This window comes from Eptatretus burgeri, chromosome 10, assembly GCF_056783735.1.
Source record: "Eptatretus burgeri isolate ZD-2024b chromosome 10, Ebu_testis_v1, whole genome shotgun sequence".
Classification (NCBI taxonomy): domain Eukaryota; kingdom Metazoa; phylum Chordata; class Myxini; order Myxiniformes; family Myxinidae; genus Eptatretus; species Eptatretus burgeri.
In genome coordinates this window covers 90,386,790-90,402,146 of record NC_140970.1, presented here as the reverse complement: position 1 = coordinate 90,402,146, position 15,357 = coordinate 90,386,790, and positions in this window count along the sequence as shown.

Here is a 15,357-nt window from a genome sequence, read left to right as displayed (position 1 = left end):
CACAAGAACCTTGATTTATGAAAGTTTTTTCCAGAAGCAGATTTACCCACAAGATTTATAATAATAGTTGTCATTTATATATGTAATTGTTTATAAAACAAAAAATATATCCCTTAATATCTCATCTTGTTTCACAACAATATATTTATATTTTTCAGTCGTGTGCTTCATATAATCCTCAAATTTCTTTTTACTACATAATGTAGAACAATTATCTCTCCAAAAATTATTGATATCTATTGAATTTAACTTGAATAAAATAAAAGTATTAGCATTGTTTCTGATGGAACGACGAGGAAGTTGAAAGTACGATTGACTAAGATAAATACAATTACAAGAAGAATGTCTCCCTCTTGTGTAGTAGCTGTCCATTACCGTTTGGTTTCTCTCATTAACACAATCATCAAAGATAACGAGGTTCTTTTTTGATTTATCCAAATCTTGGGGAGACGGTATATCATCCGTATTATCACTAAGAATACAAGTTATAAGATTTGATTTCTTTTTACATCTCTGTGTATCACAAAATAGTTGAATTATATCTTCAATGTTATAATCATTTAGGTTTTTTTGACGTTTAAATAAACCTATTATATCTTCTTATGAAGACCAGCATTAAAACCTTGTGAGAGTAGTTGATACTCTGGTTGAAAACTCGACTTTGTGAAAATTATTAAATTATCATAATCTAAAAAGTTGGGAGTGAGGAGCATTTTTAAAAGTAAGCAGGTTTTTCCACATCCACTTGAACCAACTATGAGACATCTTAATGAATTTGGGAGATTTTTATGGTTGTTAAATTTTATCTTATTTTCCCAAATAGGTAAAAAATCATTCATTTATATATTTGAAAAACAGGTTATTTAATTTATTATTGGCTTTTTTAGAAACTCTATATTTTATCCTAAGTTCAGGTTTAATTTCAAGATAATCCATTATTTTATTTATACAATATCTTGTGTTGATATTTCCCTGAAAATTACATCCATGAATAATATACAACAACAATCCTTTGAACATTTCTCTTATACGTTCAGTTTCTTCCCTTGTAAGGAAAGGTGTGTTATCATCCTCATACTTTACATTCATTTCTCTAATCAATCTTGTAAAGTAATTCATTTTTGGTGTAAATCTAAAAGAATTATTTTCCTTTTTATATTTTTATTATCATTAATTAGAAGATAATCACAGAATATACATTGTTTATAGGCTTTTGACTCTGTGTTTAATCCCTGTCTTTCACACGCAGGACAATTCTCAAATTTGTCATATGGAGAATCAGGAAAGTCTAGCATATTTATAAAGTAAAACTTTACTTAAACTGAAATTCATCTATACTTTCAGTTGTATATTACCATCGATATCGATATACTTTTTTTTCATTATCAGATTCAACGACAACATTTTTTATATTAAAGGTAATTTTAAAATTATCGTTAACTACTATTGAACGAAATGTCATTTCACCTGATATATTAACATCCTTTATTTCATCAAGATTTACATCTTTAGGGTTGTTGAAAAAAATACAAATTTCTCCTTGCATATTACAGATGGTCTTATCTTTTCTTTCTAAAGCTTCATCCATAAGGTTTTTGTTCTTTGATACTTTTTCTTGTTTCATTGCTTTTTCTAGTTTTGAATATATTACTAGAAGGAGAGGAGAAACTTTTGTTAGAGATACTTTAATTGATGTTCTACCAGGTATACTAAAAGCCCTTCCACTGAAGGAAATTGAAGAACTCATATTATTTACCATAATAGTTTTTATCCAATAGTTGTTATATTTATCTTTGTTCAATTTTACATCCTTGACATATTTCTCAGTATCTTTAACAGATGAAGAGATTGATTGAAACTTGTCTTTTGTGTCTTGAAACATTGTATTTATTAAGTGAAAAAGTTGGAGGATAAAATGTTTTTAAGCACAGATTCACCTATAAATTAAACGAAATTTTCATCAAGAAAATTTTAGTTTAAGCAAAGTTTTATTCTATAAATATGGTGAATACAACGTACTGCGATGTTTGTAATCACGAATATAAACATTATAGAAAACACCTCCGAACCAACAAACACACATTTAATCTATTTCATCAAATATCTCCTCTTGAGTTGGAAAGAAAACATTGTGATATCTGTTCAAAGGATGTTTTGAAGAGTAGTTATAATCAACATCTTCAATCACAAAAACACAAGAAAAATGAGTTTAAAGTAAAGGGAGACTATTATATTAAAAACACTGATGAGGCATTTAAAGGGCATATAAAAATAAGGATTTTTCAATTTGGAGAACCCAGTCCATCATCAATAGCTGAATCAATTGAAATAGTGAAACCCGATGTTGAAAAAATTTATTAAAAAGACATTAAAAGAAATAAAAACTTTAAAGTTTTATATGGGAGTGAAAATGAATATGAAAAGACAAGATGAAGAACAAACTCCTTATATGAGAACAGATCTTCATTTTATAACATCATTTCAAGATTTTTGAATAGTGGGGTTTATGAAGAACTATCAAGACAAGAGGAGGATGTTGATAATACAGTGATAGGAAGTGGATTCAATATTAAAAAACTCATCTTTTTAGATATACACATTCTAAAATCAAACCCTCTTAAAGCTTCTTCTTATATTGAATTACCAAAAGAAATAAAACTAAAGAAGGCAGTTGTTAATATTAAGAACAATGATAATAAATGTTTTCTCTGGTCTGTTCTTGCTCACTTACATCCACCAAAATGTAATTCAGAAAGAGTAAAACAATATATGAAATATGAGAATACCTTGGACATTAAAGATTTTAAATTCCCAATGCCATTAACAGATATTCCTAAATTTGAGAAAAAGAATAATCTTTCTATTAATGTATATGGATTAACGGATACAAACAAAATTCAAATATTAAAAATTTCAAACAACTATAAAAATGAAGAAACACACATTGACCTTTTATATTTTAGTGTTGGAAAGAATTCACATTACACATACATCAATAATTTATCAAGATTAATCTCTTCTCAGGTATTCAGAACAGCAAACAAAATATATCCTTGTAAGCGATGTCTTAATTCATTTCATACAAAAGAACGATTAGAACAACATTCAAAATATTGTAGTAATCATAAATCAGCTGTAATTACAATGCCTAAACCTGGTGAAAAGATTTATTTTGAAGATTATAATAAATCTATCATGCACCCATTTGTGATATACGCTGATTTTGAATGTATCCTTAAAAAGATAAATACTGCTTCTCCTAATCCAAAAGAACCATATACAAATAAATATCAAAAACATATTCTTTGTGGTTTTTGTTATTATATCAAATCATCTGTTGGAGAAAAGTATAACAAACTTGAACATTATCGTGGAAAAAATGCTTCACAAGAGTTTGTAAAACGATTAGAAAAGGATTGTATAAGACTCACTAAATTAATGAAAGAAACAAATGAACCGATGAAATTAACCAAAGAAGAAAAATTAGAATTTAGAATGAACAATATCTGTCATATTTGTGAGGGGAAAATTAAGGAGTCTAAAGTTAGAGACCATTGTCATCTTACTGGTAAATATAGAGGTCCCGCTCATTCCTGTTGTAATCTTAATTATAAATTACCTTCTTTTATTCCAGTCTTTCTTCACAACAGCGCCAACTATGATACACATCTATTTATAAATGAACTTTCAAAAACACCAGGGAATATTTCTGCTATAACAAACACAAGTCAAAAGTATATTTCATTTTCAAAAATGATATTCACAAAACCTTTAACTCGTATTAGGTTTTTAGATTCTTACAAGTTTATGGAACACCACTAGCCTACCTCGCATCAAATATAAGCTCCACAGACTCTTTTCCAAATCTTAATTCATTCTTTCCAAAAGAGGAAATTCTCACTAAAGAGGAAATTCAGATTAAAGATGAAATTCTGATTAAAGAAGGAATTCTTACGAGAGAGGAAATTCAAACAAGGAATGAAATTCAAAGTAAAGAGAAAATTCTTACAAGTAAGGGAATTTATCCTTATGATTATATGGATTCATTTATGAGATTTAAAGAAACACAACTTCCTTCAAAAGAAAGTTTCTATAATAACCTTTATGAAGAAGAGATAAGTGATAAGGAATATAAACACGCACAAGAAATATGGAAAATATTTAAGATAAAGAACCTTGGAGAATATCACGATTTATATCTAAAAACAGATGTTTTATTGTTAGCTGATGTGTTTGAAGCTTTTAGATCACTCTGTCATAATAAAAATTGTTATGGATTAGATCCTGCCCACTATTTCACAGCTCCTGGTTTAGCTTGGAGTGCAATGTTGAAAATGACAAAACAAGATATAGATTTAATCAGTGATGTGGATATGCTTTTGATGATTGAGAAGTCCAAGAGAGGTGGAATATCACAAGTATGTTCAAAAAGATATGCTAAAGCAAATAATAAATATCTCCCAAATTATGATAGTGAAAAAAGATAGTAATTATTTGATGTATTTTGATGCTAATAATTTGTATGGATGGGCAATGTCTCAATCTCTACCTTATGGTAAATTAGAGTGGGTGGAAGAAAAGAATTATGAAAAGGCTTTGATGAATATTGTTATTTCTTCTCAAGAGGAATTGAATGACGAAGAAGAAGGTTATTATTTTGAAGTTGATTTGAGGTACCCGAGTGATCTTCATAATAAGCATAAAGATCTTCCTTTTGCATGTGAGAAAGAAACTCCAAAGAAAGAATGGTTAAGTGATTATCATAAAAGTTTTAATATTAAAGGTAAATCAACAGAAAAGTTATTAACAACATTCTATGATAAAGAGGGATATGTTTTGCATCAGAGAAGCTTAAAACAGTTTTTGAGAGAAGGATTGAGAGTAGCTAAAATTCATAGAGTTTTAAAATTTAAACAAAGTCCTTGGGTGAAAAGTATATTCAATTCAATACAGATATGAGAGCAAATACAAAAGTAAAATTTGAAGGGGACTTTATAAATTAATGAATAATGCTGTATTTGGAAAGACTATGGAAAATGTTAGAAACAGGCAAAACATTAGATTCGCAACATCTTGGAAAGAAGCAGATTGATAAATAAACCAAGTTTTGAGAGAGAGAGGTTTTTCAGAGAACTTTTCTGCAATTCATATGAAAAAGGAAAGTATTGTAATGGATAAACCAATTTATATTGGAACAGCAGTTCTTGATTTATCAAAGATATTGATGTATGATTATTTGTATAATGACTTAAAGAAAGAGTATGGTGAAAATGTTTCATTGTTGTATATGGATACTGATAGTTTTATCCTAGATATAAAAACTGATGATGTTTATGAAGATATGAAGAAAAATATTGGAGTATATGATACAAGTAATTTCAGCAAGAAGAGTGAGTTATTTTCCAAAAAGAATGAAAAGGTTATTGGTAAGTTTAAGGATGAGTTGGGTGGAAAAGTAATGAGTGAGTTTATTGGATTGAGAGCAAAGGCATATGCTTATAAGTATGGTGAACAGATTGATAAGAGGTTAAAGGGAATAAAGAAATATGTAATAAAGAAATCAATAACTTTTAGAAATTATTATAATTGTTTGATGAATAAGAAAGAAGAATATAGGAAAATGAATACAATAAGAAGTTATAAACATAACATATATAGTGAAGAAGTAAATAAAAAAGGCATTAGGAGCCTTTGATGATAAGAGATTTATTTTAGATAATGGAATAGATTGTGTTCCATATGGATATTGTATGATAGAGTGTATAAAATAGATTATGTTTTTAACGATGGGAAGATGGGTTAGGGTTTTTAAGGGCTACCGCTTTTTTTTCACAATATATAAATGGTTAAACCAAGTATTAATCAAACTAAAGAGTGGAGAAAATCTCAGTCTTGGTATATAAATGGAAAACATAATGAATGTGAAAAATATCAAATAAGTCTTATTGAAAAAATAACTAAAACAAAGGTAAATAAAACAAATAAGCGAATTAATTTAAAAACTAGTAAGTTAGAGGATGTAAAGAAAAAAATGAATATCCTTGAATGGACTTGAAAACTTTGATGGTTATCAATTGAACAATGAAAAAACAATTTACTATAATCTCAAAATGATATGTGGCTCAGGAGGTGGTCAAACAAGAGCATTAAGAGAAGTTTATCATTTCGTAATGGCACAAAAGGGGTATCTTAAAAAATATAAAGATTCAAATGTTTTGTTTGTCAATATTTTAGATGGGGATTATTGTGCAAAGAAAATTAAACTATTGAAGGAATTTGAGAATGAACAAATCTTTATAGGTTCAATGAGTGAGCTGTTCAACCCCCAGGTGTTCAATTCAATGAGGTTCAACCTCCAAGTTAAAAGGGGAGACAAATAAATATACCTTGGGATAAAAAGGGGATTTATTTTTAGGGAAAAAAAATATAAATCGCTGAAAATCCCCCATTCATTTACATGGGGAAAAGTGAGCCAGAATCAGTATTCTTACCCTACTGATGCCTCCCTTACCTGCGAAACACCAGCATGACAGCTTATGGCTGGTCCAACAGTCAAACGCAGGATGGAGAGCTTACAGGTGAGTGTACATACCTTTAGGCTATCCTGCCAGCAGTCTTTGGTCTTTATTTTCCCAGTCAATGATCTTCCCAAAAATAATTTCGCTGGAAATATCTCGTGCTTTTGATACAGTCCGACATCCTGCCTTACTCTCCAAACTATCTGCCTTTGGAATCCAAGGGCAACTCCACACCTGGCATTCTGACTTCCTCTACTCTTGTAGCCAACGTGTGACTCTCAATGGAATCCTTTCATCTCCTCTCACTGTAAAGGCTGTAAAAAAAAAAAGCTCCACCTCTTCCTGTAAAAAAAAAAAAAATAAAAAAAAACTCTACTGCACCTATCTTGTCCACACCCTTCATTGTCTTAAACATCTCCATCAACATCTTTCCAAACTCAAGTCTGAACTCTCAAACCTGTCTCCCTCCTCCAAATCCTGGTGGTGTCGAGTTAAGTCTTCTTGGTGTATGTTCCCCTCCATCCCCTCCCTTACCTCAAATGGCCACACAGCTGACACCGCACATGAAAAGGCTGAATGCCTAAACTCTGTGTTTGCTTCTAAATCTTGTGTCCCAAACCCATCGCTTCCTGTACCCACCTTACCCAGTCGCATCCAGCTGTTCCTGGGCCCTGTGGCCTTTTCTCTTGACAACGTGGAGAGCTTGCTGTCAAACCTCGACTCTGATTCTGCAACCGGTCCAGACGGCATTAGCCCACGTGTCCTAAAAACCTGCTCTGCTGCTCTTGCTCACCCTCTCTCTGTTATATTCACTCTCTCTCTCTCTCATTTGCTCAAGGTCATCTGCCATCTGCTTGGAAATCAGCAAACATTACTGCCCTGCATAAAAAGGTGCAAAAACAGATCCCTGCAACTACAGACCAATCAGCCTTCTCCCAATCATAAGCAAGGTTATGGAATCCATCATTGCTTCAGACATGAAATCCTTCCTCTTCTCCAATGACTTGATTTCTGATTATCAATTTGGATTCAGACCAGGTCACTCTACCCTGGATTTGCTGCTCATGCTTTCCCAACAATTGATGGAGATTCTCAATGCCGGACATGAAATCGGAGACATATCGTGTGCTTTCGATATAGTCTGGCACCCCGACCTGCTCAACAAACTCTTTCTATGGTATCCAAGGCCATATCCACTCATGGCTCGCAAACTTCCTTTCCTGTCACAGTCAGCATGTGGTCCTTAATATAATTCTCTCATCACCTCTTCCCGTACAGGCTGGAGTTCCTCAAGGGAGTGTTCTGGGCCCTGTACATTTTCTGGTTTTCATCAATGATCTCTTCGACTCTGGAAAATCCTCTTTATCTTATTGCTGATGACTCCACCCTCTGCTCTACCATCTGTCATCCCTCAGATTGACAGGCAGAAGCCTCTTTGCTCTCTGCAGATCTGGATAAAATCACAAGTTGGTCAAACACTTGGAGCACGTCTTTCAACCCTGATAAATCTCACACTCTGACTATGTCTCTCCGAAAGGACCGTCTGGAACCCCCCCCCCCCCCGATCTACTTTCTCAACAATCCTCTTGAAGTCCTTTCATTCAAGCTTCTGGGTCTCACTATTTGTCATGATCTTTCCAGGGAAAGCCACATCTCCAAGCTGGCCTCCAGAGCCAGTAACTGGAGTTGATTGATGGAATTGATTGGGAATCCTCCATCATGCAAAGTCCTTCCTTGGCACACCTGAGCTCCTGGCTAGTGTGTACGAGGTGCGGTGGGACGCAAGAAGCACGCGGGCCACCATCTACTCCGCTTCATTGCGCGACCAGAAGCACAGTCTTACCACCCCTAGCGGGCGAGGCATGATATACGAAAACCCAATCACATGACACAGCACACTCCTCCCCCCGTAAAATGACCCGTCACATAACGAACGGATAATCACAACATGACCATCGGAAACCCATCAACACTCATAATCCTCCAAGTACCGCGGCCGCACCCTGACCCGTCTCGGACGGGCAGCGCCACTAGACAGTCCAGGCTCAGATGCCTCCCGGCTCGGTCGAGGTGACACCCTCGCCGGACTCGCACTCTCCGCAACACCAGCTACCCCCGACTGCCCAGCCTGCTCGACGTCCCCGGGTAGGACGGCATCAGGCGAAGACCCCCTCGGCGCCGGCCCAGCCAGCCCCGGCGATACAACGTCAGGTGCCGGCGAGACTACCGGTGGGGGCCCCGCAACGTTCGGCTCGGGGAGGTGTGGGGGGGGGGTGACGCTGAACAGCGATCATGCATCTGGTCCACGTGCCGCTTCCACACATCCCCACCATCAGTCCGCACCATGTAATTCGCCGGCCCCAGCACCACAGAGTCCACCGCCGGCACCCATTTGGAACCGTGGAAATAATCGCGTACCATCACCCGCTGCCCTACCTCGAAGCTGCGCAGCCGCGTCAGACGCGACATTGCCCCACTCCCCGACCCTCCAGGTCGCAGCAAATCCAGCCTGGACCGCAAAGCCCGTCCATAGAGATGAATGGCAGGCGAATCACCCGTGACAGGATGAACTGCGTTCCTGTAATGGAGCAAAAAGACATCGACCACCGTCTGCACAGGTGCAACACCCCCCCTGCGCAAAGCCCGCTTCAACATCTTGACAAACGACTCAGCTTGGCCATTCGTCTCAGGATGATACGGTGCGGACCTTAGATGTCGAATACCATTCTGGCGCATAAACTCATCAAATACACCCGCGATGAACTGCGGACCATTATCAGAGACCAGGATCTCCGGCAACCCTTTATTAGCAAAGATCATCCGCAGCTTCTCTACTGTAATGTTTGCTGAAGTATGCTGCATTACTACAACCTCCGGCCATTTAGAGAATGCATCAATCACAATCAAAAACATCTTGCCATTAACCGGTCCCGCAAAATCTACATGGACCCTCTGCCAAGCTCGGTCTGGCACAGGCCAGAGACCCGAAGCTCGACGCGGGTTATCAGCATCTGTCTGGCACGTGGCGCAACGCTTAACCAACTGCTCAATGTCTTTGTCCAACCCCGGCCACCACAACAGGCTACGAGAAAGACTCTTGGTCTTCACTATGCCCAGGTGACTGACATGCAGTTCTTCCAAACACCGCTGCCTGAACCTCGGTGGAATCACGGTCCTCATTCCCCACATTATGCACCGTTGGACCAACGACAGCTCTGCTGCGCGTGACGTGAAAGGTTGAAATGCCGGTGTCGAAGGCAGATCGCTCCAATTCCCCGTAGAAATCGCCTGGACGACACGGGCAAGCACCGGATCACGAGCCGACTCCACCGCGACCTGCCTGGCCGTGACCGGCCCGCTTTGGACCTGGTCCAGCGCGAACACATCGACCCGGTCGCCCAACTCAGACGCAGCTGGACCCTCCGCACACGGCAAGCGTGAGAGCCCGTCGCAGTCAGCATGCTTCTCGGTGCTTCGGAACTGAATATCATAATCGTAAGCACCCAGAAACAGACACCACCGCTGTATTCGCGCGGCTGCTACCACCGGCACCCCGCGTTCGGGTCTCAGGATGAATTGAAGCGGTTTGTGATCCGTCTGTAAAGTGAAATGCCGCCCCAGCAGATATTGATGAAACCTCCGCACACCCCAGACGAGGTTGAGAGCCTCACGCTCAATCTGGGCATATCCGCGCTCTGCTGTGGACAGGGTCCGGGATGCAAAACAAACAGGCCGCTCGGAACCATCGTCCATCCTGTGGGAGAGCACTGCCCCGATGCCATATGCAGAGCTGTCGCATGCCAATAGGAGCGGACGCGCAGGCTCGTAGTGCACGAGGACCGTATCCTCTGTGAGCAGCCGCTTGACGCGGTCGAACGACGCCTGGTGTGCAGGCCCCCAAACCCAGCGCTCGTCCTTCTTGAGCAACCGCGTCAACGGCGCAAGTTGTGAGCTGAGCCCGCGCACGAACCTTTGGTAATACTGGACCATGCCAATGAACGAGCGCAGCTGCGTCTTGTCGCGAGGCGGTGGCATGCGCTGAATCGCCTCCACCTTCCGAGGACCTTTCAACAGCCCCTCCGGCGTGATGATGTGCCCGAGGTATTCCAAGTGCTGCTTGAAGAACGTGCACTTGTCCCTGTTTAAGCGCAGGCCGCACGCTTCTAGCTTCGTCAGCACTCGGGCAATGTTCGCCAGATGCTCGTTCGCCGTTTTCCCCGCAATGAGTACATCGTCCAGGTAGGTCTGAGCGGGCAGGCCAATGCAAACCTGATCCATAGCTTTCTGCCACAAAGCTGGGGCCGAAGCAATCCCAAAACAGAGTCGGGTATATCGATAGAGTCCTTGACACGTGTTGATTGTTAAAAGCTCGCTACTCCCGGGATCCATCGGCAGGTGAAAATATGCATCACGCAGGTCTAGCTTCGTGAAGTATTGACTCCCCGCCAATCGCGCATATATTTCATCGATTGATGGCAATGGATATTGCTCCACGCTGAGCCCCGGGTTAACTGTGGATTTTAAGTCCCCGCACAATCGGACGTCCCCATTCGTCTGGGGTGCTCGCGACCCCGCGTGGCCGGTGATGGCTCGAACATCCCCACGAGTCTGCTCAACCGCCATGTGTGCTTTCATTTTCTCCACAATGTCCCGAAACGCCAGCCCGTCATCCCGGGGCCTGTTCGGTGCCACTAAATCACCCAGCAGCCGATAATGCCCCGGCGAAAGCGAAGCGAGCAAGATCGACTTCTGCTTGCTCTCGTCGACCACATCGTTCGCGTGGAAATAGCATTCCAATTGCTCCGAAAACAATTCGAAGTCGTCCCCGTCGAAAACGGGCATACGTCCGTATGCCCCCATCCTCATCAGCCAACTAGTGTGCATGAGGTGCGGTGGGACGCAAGAAGCACGCGGGCCACCATCTACTCCGCTTTATTGCGCGACCAGAAGCACAGTCTTACCACCCCTAGCGGGCGAGGCATGATATACGAAAACCCAATCACGTGACACAGCACACTGGCCACGTGCAAAGCCTTCATCCGCAGCCTGATGGAGTACTGCTCTCCCCTTTGGGCTGGTGATCCCACCTCTCACCTGTCTCGGCTTGACGCTGTGGAAACCAAGGCATTTAAGATCATTGGGATCTACCGTGATGAGGCTGTCTTTGGGTTTCTCACTCTGTCACCGCAGGCAGGTTGGTGGTCTTTCTGTCTTCTACCATCTCTTGTCTGGCGTTGGCCCCCTTGCTCTGACTGCAATCTGTCCCCCCCCCCATATTTCCGCACAGCGCTCAAGGTCTGCCAGCCACCCTCTTCTGGAAAAACTACCAAAATGAAGAATCACTGCTCACCTTCACTCTTTCATTCCTCTTTTTTTTCTGCCTTTGGAACAAGCTTCCACACTCTCTTCAATCCCACTCTTCTCTCCAGGTCTTCAAAACTGCTGTTCACTACCATCTCTCCATTAATCCACCCCAAACTCACCTCCTTCAAATTCCCTGCTTTCCTTCCGGAGGGTCGTGTCGTGTAAGGACCTGAAAGTGTGCACAATATTCTGGATGAGGCCTCACCAAATTCCTATACAGTGTTAACATTGCTCTCCCCTCTAGGCTGGCTTCCCTGTATCCTACCTTTCTCAGGTTCATGCCATGGATACCAAGGCCTTCAAGATTATTGGAATTCTCCATGTTGAATCCACGTCCATGGGCTTACCTCTGTTCTCCCAACAATGGATGGAGGTCTTTAAAGTCAGACATGAGATCCAGACCATCTTTCAAGACATATCTCAAGCTTTCGATACAGTCTGGCACCCTGCCTTTCTCTTCAAAGCTGCCTGTGGCATACAAGGCCAACTCCACACATGGCTTACTGACATCCTCTACTCTTGTCGCCAATGTGTGGCTCTCGATGGAATAATTTCATCTATTCTCTCTTTTAAGGCTGAATGACCCAAAGCAGTGTTTTGGGCCCAATCCTATTCCTGATCTTCATCAATGATCTCACTGACTCTCTGGAAAGTCCTCTTCATCTATTGGCTGATGACTCCACACTCTGCTATGACATTACTCATCCTTCACACAAGCAGGCTGCAGATTCTTCCCTCTCTTCAGACCTTGAAAAAAAAAATCACAAACTGGTCAAACACCCCGAAAACACCGTCTCGAAAACTCTCCTGTCTACTTTCTTAACGCTCGCCTTTTGGAGGTTGAGTCGTTCAAACTCTTGGGTCTCACTATCAGCCATGATATCTCTTGGGCAAACGACACTTTGAAGTTGGCCTCCAAAGCCAGCTGCCAAATGGGCATCCTCTGTCATACAAAGTCCTTCCTTGGCACACCTGAGCTCCTATCCACCTAAAAGTCCTTCATTCACAGCTTTATGGAGTATTGCTGTCCTCTCTGGGCTGTTTCCCCTGCCGCACATCTTGTTCAGTTTGATGCTGTGGAAACCAACGCCTTCAACATTATTGTAATCTCCTGCAATGAACCTGAGTCTATAAGCCTCATCGCTTCGTCTCGCAGACATGTCGGTGGTCTCTCTGTCTTCTACTGCATCCTTTCTGGTCTTGCACCCTCTGCTCTTTCCATGCTTTGTTCACCCAGATTTCTGCAAGAGCAAACAAAAAATAACTGCATATTTAAGATGCAGCAAATACCATTCACTGCTCTTTTATTATTATTAAAAAAATGTTTTACTGGATCTAAGGCTCATCATGGAGTTGCAATCCTAATGGAGTTGCAATCCGTAAAGTCTTTGGCAGATCTTTCAAAAGGATCGAATGGGAAGCACCAGTTTAGATCTCGTTGCTGAAGGGGAAAGTCATTGTTGAAAAACCAGTCTGGACCGGTCCTGGACCAGATCCTAACTGGACGAGATTACTGCGAGAGACGCTCATTGTTTAAAAGCCATGGTTGTAATGGTTCATTTATATTGGGGGATGATGCTCTCCCCTTAGCAACCACTGACTCGCAGCGGCAAGGGATTTATGAAGTCAACGAGTTGGTTGCGGATTTCTAGTCTCATCTGTTACCTGCTGTAAATTTCCATGATGACAAAGACACACAGCCAGGAAGGCGAGAAGATTGACTTGATGGTTTAGAACAGGAGTTCCCCACCATGGGATCGCAGTGACAAAAAAAAAAAAACCGAGTGGTAGCATTGAGGTTCCAAATTTAAATTCTTCCATGCGCAACCATCACCTATGGAAACAAACTTCCTCCAAGGGATGCTGATACTAAAACAGCTCAACCCATGTTGATACTTGAGCCATGTGCTCTACCTACCACATCCATACTACCCAAACTTTTAAGATGCAATGTGCTATCTCTATTGCACAATCAAACTTTGAGCAGTCATGTTACGATGATCAAGCCCAGGTGTGGTCACAGTAGGCCATGTCAGGAAACGCATGATTTCATTTAATTTTTCAAAGTATAAACGTTCGTTATACGTGTCTGTGCATGATGTTGGGGGACACAATAATTTGAAGCTGTCTGAATGAGGTCACACTAAGGGGAAAAGGTTGGGAACCATTGTTTGTCGGAAAATGTTGGCATAAAAGAAAGTTCCAGTGAGGAGTCAGGGATTGGGATTGAAGAAACCAGTGGTGGCAGAGAATATCAGGCCATGGGGAACTGTATAATAGAACAGGCTGGTTTTGGGGCGTGGGTGCAGCAAAACTGCAGCTGGACATGGTTGAATGTGTGCGTGGTTTTGATACCTTAAACCCAAGAGCTGAAAGAGCTCACCCAGATGGTACAAAGACAACACATGAGCAACCTTTTCACATTGAGGCGATGCAAGAGTGAATTATAGGCAGGGCCACATGTGTCATGGCCAACGATGGCTCATGGCTACTATCAGTCAAACTGCTTCACTCCTACCTCCTTGCCCCATCCCCAACCTCCACAGCAGCGTTAATAAGTTGAAATTGAAGCTTCAGTCAGACAGCTTGCTCCAAGTGGAATAAAGGACATTCTGGATAATAATAATAATAATAGATGGGTTGGTGTGTATACCTACATCTCTCCTTTCTGTCTTTCTTTTTCTTTGCATACAGAGGAGTGAATCTTGCAAATCGTTTTTTAATAAGGCTCACTTGGCTGCACCCGGATGGGTTTGGGAAGAGGAGTAGCGGCCAAAACCCCAATGCTATCCAGGTTCCTCCTGATGACTCCATCTTTGTCTGTTTGGGTCCCTCCTCATACTCCAGTGCTGTATCTGGTCAGTTATTTGATTACTCCCAACATTCGTTTTCATGTGTTTGTCTCTATGTGACTGAGGTGCTTGCTGCATGTTTTATTTCTCTGCACAGAGATCTAGAGAAATGGCGGATACTTTTCTGATTGCTTATTGATTGAGGTGAATGATTTCAGATGTCTTTGTGGTTGGTTAACTGTTTGTTTCATTTAGTTAAATAGATTGAAAATCTGTACTTGTAATCAATCATCCCATTTATGGTGATTGTAAAGTTTTTGAAACAATAAAATAAAATAAAAATACATGAGTAGTTGTGAAATAAAGTACAGTGCATTGCTGGAAGTGCACTGACTTTGTTGTCTTCCTGCTCACGTCCATGGTGAATGGTTGAGTTTACGTGAAGTAGATTTTGGATCGCAATTGCAAGGGTTCATTGATCAGCAATCTTTGTGACTGAATCTTAGCGAGACAGTGATTTGGACCATGAGGATTGTGGACCATCAGGAATTGCGGCCTTTTGGATTGTCAATTGGGCCTGTGGGACCATGCTCACCAGACCAGCCCATGACACTCTTTCGTCATCACTGGAACTGCTACATGTACATCAATTTATTTTGTGGAAGCATGACCTGGCAGACATC